Source organism: Otolemur garnettii, unplaced genomic scaffold, assembly GCF_000181295.1.
Source record: "Otolemur garnettii isolate 467f Iridium unplaced genomic scaffold, OtoGar3 scaffold00144, whole genome shotgun sequence".
NCBI lineage: Eukaryota > Metazoa > Chordata > Mammalia > Primates > Galagidae > Otolemur > Otolemur garnettii.
Genome location: NW_003852539.1, coordinates 2,400,145 through 2,408,815, shown reverse-complemented (window position 1 = coordinate 2,408,815; position 8,671 = coordinate 2,400,145).

Here is an 8,671-nt window from a genome sequence, read left to right as displayed (position 1 = left end):
AAATAGCCGGGCGTTGTGGCGGGGGCCCGTGGGCCCCGCTACTTTGGGGGGGGGGGGGGGGGGGGCGCCTGGGGCCCGGGGGGGGGGGGGGGGGTGGGAGGCGGAGGCAGGAGACTCGCTTGAGCCCAGGAGTTGGAGGTTGCTGTGAGCTGTAATGCCACAGCACTCTACCCAGGGGGACAGTTTAAGGCTCTGTCTAAAAAAAACAAAAAAACAAAACAAAAAACTGAGTCTCAGAGAAGTAAAGTATTGACCCACTCTATGCAGCTAAGAAGTGGCAAGGCCTAGAAACAAGTCTCTTGTTTCCACAAAGAGACAGACATGCGCAGCAGCCCTGCCCCTGCAATCCAGAGCCCATCCCCCAAGCTTGGGCTCTGCCCTGGGTCTCTGGGCTCTTTGAGAAAATTGAAAGGAAACTATCTACTATGAGGACACCCACTCTGGCCCAGGTTCACACAGCTGGCCTGAGGATCTAAGCAGCAGCATAAACCCCAACCAGACCATACCTGCAGAAGCAAGTGTTTACCTTGTGTAGGCTCCTGAAAGCTTGAGAGCACCACCCCCAAGGGGTGAGAAGGGAAGGGGATAAGGGACAAAACTCCTGACCCTGCCAACCCAGGGGCTCATGTTTCCTCATGAATAATAAATGGAACTGACAAGCAGATGGTGTAGCATCCAGGACTCTGCACCATCCAGAGCTGTTTTCTCATCTTTAACTACCCAGGGATCACCCAGGGGACAAGGAGAAGTGATAAATGCTTGGGACAGGCCAGCCTGTCGGCCCCTCCCCAAGGGGACAGGAGGAGCCACACCCAAAGCACTGAAACCAAGGTCTTAGGGCCTGACCCTCTGGTCCAGCAGTCCTAGGCAGGGCACCCTGGGAAGGTTAGGAATCAGGACATGGGATTAGATGTGAACAGATTCCTGTGTGAACTTCTCTGGGCCTTGGCTTTCCCATCTGCATGTAAAACAAGGGGTTAGATTAGGCAATCTCTAAAAGGCCTTTTGATCGGGAGAACTGAGTCTATGAGTACATTTTGCAGTAGAGGGCTTGGATTTGGGGCTCTGGTTCCTTCTCTGGCAGCAAGCCTAGCTCTGGAAGGACATTCCACAGATATGGGCCACTATAACAACTGATGTCCACTGCATAGCAACCCCAGAGCATCAAACCACAGAGATAGGAGAGAGGAGGTGGTAAAGAGGGGGCAGACTGGTGACGGACCAGCAGGACACAGAATATAGCATGGCACATTAAATGTTAGTGGTTCTAAATAATCGCTAAATGAACTACATCCTTTCCATGAAAGTCACTTCAATAATTCCCCTGACTCTGAGCAGGACTGTCTCTTTCTCACCTCGGATTGTGGCACCTCAAGGAGTGAATCCCCTTACAATCTCCATGGGTCACAGAGATGTCACTCTGAAGTTCTGTCTGCTGACTCCCAGGTACTACTATGGCCGTAGAGAAAATCTGCTCTGATTTATCCTCCAGGGAGAAGGGCTACTGCCTCCAACTCCTGTCAAAATTCCATGTCAGATCATGCCTTCCAAGCTCCCTAGGAATAAGCCTTGTATTTTCTTTTCAGCCCTTTCTGTTTGGCCTCTACCCTGAGGCCTCAGTACCCTAAGGGTTCTTCAAATCCTCTCCTGAATTCTGACAACAGCAGGTCTCAGGGCCCTGCCAGGCCACCCTGGACCTCTGGGTCCTCTTAACCATACCATACGTTTAACTAGATAAAAAGTTTTGTTTTTTTTTTTTTTTTTACAGTTTTTGGCCAGGGCTGGGTTTGAACCCACCACCTCTGGCATATGGTGCTGGCGCCCTACGCCTTTGAGTCCCAGGCGCCGCCCGATAACAAGATTTTTTTGAGAGTCAGAGGCCATCCAAAAGCCTAAGATGAACCTATTCACCCACTTTTTCAATAGGAAAGACTAAGGCTAAGACTAAGACCCTGTGATGGACTGTTAGGCTAGAAGCAATTGCAAATAACTGAGGCTCCTACCACCCACCCTTCCCATTCTCCACCCACAGCAGACATCGCTAATCTCTCTCTTTCTCATCAAGATCAGACTGAACCTCAGAATCCCTCTCAACACAGCTGATGAAAACCAACTCATGAGCTAAAATTGACTTGCCATCTGTATTCCAGCCTGAACCTTTTATTTTGCAGAGTAGGAAACTAAGGCCCATTCAAGAGACACACCAGCACCACAGAGAAAACTGGTAGCAAAAATAGTGGCTCATGCCTATAATCCTAGCACTCTGGGAGGCTGAGGCAGGAGAACTGCTTGAGGTCAAAGGCTTGAGACCAGCCTGAGTAAGAGCGAGACCCATCTCTACTAAAAATAGAAAAAAGTACCCAGGCATGGTGTTGTGTGCCTGTCATACCAGCTACTCAGAAGGTTGAGGCAAGAGGATCACTAAGGCCAGGAGTCTGAGGTTTCAATGAGCTATGATTGATGCCAATCCAGTCCTCTTGGGTGGCAGAGTGAGACTGCCTTAAATAAAATAAAACAAACTAAAACCAGAGCTCCACGCAAGTCCTCTAACTCCCAGGTTCCATATCACATTTCATGCACTCCCTCCCCACCTCTCACCTGGAAGAAAATGCAAACTCACCTGAATTGAAGAATCAGAGCTCAGCAGAGGGCCGTGCCCCTCCCCACAGCACACCCCTAGGGCATTGGTACAAGGCTTCAGTCAACTTCTGCCAAGACAACAATTTTCAAAAAATGAGGTGAAGGCAATGAGGACAGGCTTCCAGCAGGAGGTGATATAATAAGAGGGTCTGGGAGGGAAATGGGGGCTGAGGGGAAGGGATGGGGGAAGGGATGGGGAGACATCTGCCCTCGAGCTTCAAGCAGCTTGTGGAATGAAAAGACAGATTTTGGAAAGAGTCCATCTCTCCAATGTGATCTTGAGCTGTGTGACTTTGAGCAAATCACTTAAACTTTCTGATTCTATTTCTTTTGTTTTTGTTTTGAGACAGTCTCACTATGTTGCCCTCGGTAGAGTGCCGTAGTGTCACAGCTCACAGCAACCTCTAACTCTTGGGCTTAAACGATTCTCTTGCCTCAGTCTCCCAAGTAGCTGGGACTACAGGGACCCGCCCCAAGGCCCCTATTTTTTGTTGCAATTCTCATTGCTGTTTTAGCTGGCCAGGGCTGGGTTCGAACCTGCCACCCTCCATGTATGGGGCTGGCGCCCTACTCACTGAGCCACAGGTGCCGCCCTCTGATTCTATTTCTTCCTTTGCAATACTGTCCAAACTCCTGGGTCCCCTGGTCTGCTTTTAGATACATTAATGCTAAACTGCTGATGCCTCACAATTTTCAAAATTTTTAACATATGAAAGACTTATCCAGGACCAATTGCTCAGGAGCTCCAGACCCTATTCTTCCTCCATCCTTTCCCTAACGGGGTCTGTGTCCCTCCCCAGACTCTGTGAGTGCCTAGCAGTTGGAGGAGGCCCATCTAGCCAGCCATGTGACCCTGAGTAAGTCATTCAGTTTCTCTAAAGCTCCATTTCCTTTTCTATAAAATGATTCTAATCACTACCTGCACCTGCCTGGCTCTCCAGGCCACACTGGGGATTGGATGAGACAAGGAGAAGCAGACAGCAGAGGGAGTAAAAACACTCACTCAAGAGGCCAGGAGTCTCGGCGCCTAGATCTGCTGCACCTTAGCAACCCCCTGAGCCTACTGCTCCTCCTCACTGAAGCGGTCGGACAATGTCTGCTTTAGAATTATTATTAATACACAAAATGCAGGGTGTCCCAAAAGTCACCCCAAAGCCACTATACAAAGGGAAAATGGGAATTTATAGCTCAATGCACCTTTACTTACAAAATATTCATTACAAAATTTTACAAAGAGGTGTCCAATGTGTAAAGAATATTTTATAAAATTCTGTAATAAATTATTTTGCAAGTAAAAGTGGATTTACCTACAAGTTCCCATTTTCCTTGTGTATGGTGACTTTAGGGACAACTATTGGGACACCTCCTATTACAAAACAAGGATTGGTACATGCTAAATGCTCAGTTGGGCAATTATTATTATTATTATTAATGGGGCCTTTGTAAATGATAAAGGATTGCCCAGGTGTTCATTCTTATTGGTCTGGAGTCCACACCAGGTGCAACCACTTCAGGGAACAGCCCAGAGAGTCAAATGGTCATCCCCCTCTGAGCCCTGGGTACTTCAAGGTAAGTGTGGGATCAGGGTATCCCACACTTCTCAGTTGAGGCAGGAGGGGGCCCATGAACTGTGCCACCATCTCAAGCTCCTGACCTCTTGCTGGATGCTGTCTCTGGCATTTGAGACCCCTGACCCAATCCTAACCCAGCTCCAGCACTGCCTGCCGTACCACATGTCCCAATCTGTGCCCTTGTCAGAGGCCAGTGCCTGCACCTGGCAGTGAGGAAGGGGCATCCCCCCGGGCTCAAGCCTTTCCTTTCCCCTGTCAGTGAGAGATGCGGGGGTGGCGACAGGGGGGGTGTATGTGGTGGGGGAGGGGAGCTGCAGCAAGGAGGCACACCCAGCTGGAGTGGGGGACACACTGTGGCAGCTCCTCTCCTGGTTGTGCAGAACTTTGTCTCTCTCAAACCAAGCTGGCACACACATGTACACATACACACCAGGAGAGACACAGGGCACAGAACTTCAAGTGTGAGATCCCACACTATACAGACCCACACAGATGACACACTCTTAAAGACACAATCACATGTACACAGATACGTGCACATACCCTCACCAAGACACTCATCCACACACAGAAACAAACACACAGATAGCCACACACGTTCACAGACCCTGATCTGTGTACACATCTGCACACACTCACACACACCCTGCCCTTGGCTGCAGCCCAGAGGTGTGGGAAGGAAGAGCCCCACGGCTTCCGGGGACAGGGAAGCAGAAAGTGTCTTACCCGGAGTGGTGGGCTCCCTTGGCTGAGGTGCACACACCAGCTCAGAGCAGGCACTGTGTGAGCTTGCACACACATACCCCAGCCCCCAGTTCACCCTCCTGGCCCCCATCTCTGCCAGACTGGACAAAGGAGCTCATCGGTGAGGTTTGTGGTGAGGAGATGAGAGGCTGGCAGGGAGCAGCTGCTGTCACCATGGCTACCAAGCTGACCCACTTCTCCTCCACCCAGCCTGGGCCACCCAGCCCAGGCAAGGCGGCAACAGGCAGCATGGGCGGGGTGGGCCCTTTCCCAACACACGCAGTAAAGGAGTGGCTCTCTGAGGATATGATAGGGGACCCGCTGAGTGCCAGAAGGTCTGGGCCCTGGTTAGAAAGTCAAGACAGACCCCACACAACCTGTGAGGAGAGCAGGATGCTGAGGTATGGCCCCTGTAAGAGCCCCTGGCTTCCCTCAGCATAGGGAGGAGCCACATGGGCCCAGGGTACATTTAAGTCACATGGCAATGCAGGGGATGGGGAAACTCTGAGGACTCAGGATAGCCGAGGCTAAGGCAGACCCAGGTCTGGCCCTGGGTGAGCCCGGTCTCCTGTTCAGAACAAGGTTCCCGAGGCAGGGTAGGGTTCCCTACCCCGCAACTAGAGGCTGCTGGGGGGATGGCCATTTCTCCTTCCCTGCACAGGGTTGCCAAGTGCCTTCACTCAGCCACAGGGTTCCTGAGGACATGGCCGTGTGTCCTCTCTCAGGACCCAGGATGTAGAGGAACAACACAGCCTTTAGAGAGCTCTGTCTTAGAAGGAGACATCTCACAAGAAAGCAGAATAAATCACATCCACTTGATACCCCGCCCTAGGCCCCCTTTCCTTCAGGATTAAGCAGAAGCCCCTTACCAAGGCCCACAAGCCCATGCGACAATGGAAGCAGAGACTGGAGTGATGCATCAACAAGCTAAGGGATGCCAAGGATGGCCACCTGTCACTAGAAGCTAGGGGAGAGGCATGGAACAGATTCTCCCCCCTAGAGCTCAGGAGGAACCATCCCTGCCAACACCTGACTTCAGACTTGTAGCCTCCAGAATTGTGAGAGTGTAAATTTCTATTGTTTTAAGGCCCTCAGTTTGTGGTACTTTGTGACACCAACCCTAGCAAATGAATGCACTGCTGCTCTTAGCTTGTTCAGTGACTGTCTCCCACACCCGCCCCCTGGCCGGGAGCAGCTTAAAAATAGGAACCTTGTTATCTTCTTCACCCTGAATCCTTAGCACCTGGCACAGGTCTGGCATAGAGTAGGGCTCTGTAAATATTTATAGAATGAATGAATGGCAACATTATACATTAAAATAGCAGTACTTACAGCTGGATACTAGACTTGTTAGCCATTTTAATTATCTTCATGTGACATATTCTGTTTCCTAAAATTAGTACTTTAGAAATTGTATTAATATTATAACAAAGAAAAAACAAAACTACGTATTTTCATTTTAAAAATATACATTAAAATAAAAGGTATTTCCACCAATGTGTGTTTTGTGAAGAGAGAAAAAGTTCTGCTATATGTTGATAACTGCTTTTTTTAATTGATTAATTGATTCCTCCTTGTTCCACTAGAGTGCTTTCCAGGTTGGACTTACAGAGCTTATGCTCTGGGGCCTTGTAGGGCATAAATTGTGGATGAGAAATGTCCAGTCAGGGTACACATCCTTATCAGCCATTTCCACCATTCACCCTGTCCCACAGCTTGTGGGATCTGGCCAGATATGGCATCTGTCTGTCACCTGGCAGGGGCTGCCAAAGTTGGCACTTGAGAATGCCACCAGAACTAGCCAAAGGCCACAGCCAAACAGAAGCGAGGTCCTTCCCTTAAGGACCGCACTGTTCAGGGCTTCTCAAACTTAAATGGTGCAGACTCTTGGCAGGGAGTGGTGGCTCACATCTATAATCCTAGCACTCTGGGAAGCTGAGGTGGGTGGACTGCTTGGCTCAGGAGTTTGAGACCAGCTTGAGAAAGAGCAAGACCCCATCTCTAAAAATAGCTCCTCAGGAGGCTGAGGCAAGAGGAATGCTCAAACCTAAGAGTTTGAAGTTGCTGTGAGCTATGATGCCATGGCAGTCTACTAGGGGCTACAAGTGAGACTCTTTCTTGAAAAGAAAAGAAAGAAGAAAAAGAAACGCAGGCTCTGACTCTAGGTCACAGGTAGAGCCTGAGATTCTGCATTTCTAACAAGGTGATGCCCATGCTGGTGGTCCGTGGATCACCCAAGGCACTGAGAGATAAATGTAAAATACTCTGGTTTGTTCTGCAGAAGGAGTGAACACTTCATGATGGGGGAGACCAGAGAAGGTGTCACATGGAAGTGCACTACAGAGCACCTCAAAAGATAAGCGGGGTTTGGAGAGGCAGAGGTGGCTTTACAGGAAACCGGTGGAAACTACTGGGAAGATCTGGGGAGAAAGTATCATGTTCAGAGGCTGGTGAACAAGGCAATGCAGCTGGAGCAGGGGGTAAGGATAACTGGAAGAGAGGGCTGGAGACGCAGGCTGCGAGCAGCCAGTGAAGGGATCAGAAGCTTGGCTTCCATCCTGTACAAGTGAAAGCTGACATGATTTAGATGTAATATTTTACAGAGATCAATCTGACACGGACTCCAGAATCGGAAGAAAGTCTGACAGCAGGAAGAGCAGCCAGGAGGCTGCTGAATCCAGGCAGGTAAGAAGGGCTGCACAGCTTTAGCTGGTGCAGGTGTGAAGAGGAAAGGGGTGGCCAGGAGTCACAGGAGGGTTGGGGACGGCCTAGAGTTAGTAAAGGGACAAAGTAGGGGAGAGGGAAAAAATGGACTCCGAGGTGATGTACAGGAAGGATGGGGGCTGAGAGGTGCCATCAGCAGAGCTTGAGGTCTGAGAGGAAAAACCTGGCTTAAGGAGAAGATGAATCCCCATTTTAGTTATGATGAGTCAGAGATAACACCATAGCTCCCACATGGAGGTGTCGGGCAGGTAAGCAGATCCCTAGAGCTTAGGAGAGGGGAGCAATATGAGTGGGCAGGATTTAGGTGTGCTCGCCAGAGGGGAAAATAGGGTGTGGAAAGGAAGAATGCCCGGGAGAGAGCAAGAGTAGTGGCTGAGAGGTAATGCCCTCAGTAGTTAGGAGGAGGAGGAAAATGGGATCCACTGAAGGAGGGAGAGGTGGTGGTTAAAAGTTGGAGGGGAACTCAGAGAAGATGTCACAAGCTTACCAACTTGGCAACCTGGAAGCTCTATAATACCCTCATATGGGGACCAAGGAGAGGCCTGCCCAGCCCAGGATGTAGACAGGAGGTGAGGTGAACACCTGCCCTAGGGGACAGAGGAAGCCCAGTCCTGAAAAAGAGCACAGCTTGAATGAAAAGCAGAATTTGGGATAGACGAGTAGGCTGGATCCCCTGGGGAGGGTCTGGGCTGCAGCAGGAGCCCAAGGGCCCCAGGGCTTCCAAAGACTTATTCCAACTCAGCCCTAGCACAGGAAGGGCAATCCCCACATGTGCAAATACACACACTTGTACACCCACATGGCTAGAGCACACCCCCATACCAGAGCAGAGATGGTCAGGGAAGAGGCTTAGGATCAAGGCCTTACTGCAGGCTCAGCGCCTGTAGCACCGTGGTTATGGTGCCAGCCACATGCACTGAGGCTGGCAGGTTTGAGCTCAGCCCTGGCCAGCTTAAGAACAATGATAACTACAACCAAAACATAGCCAGGCA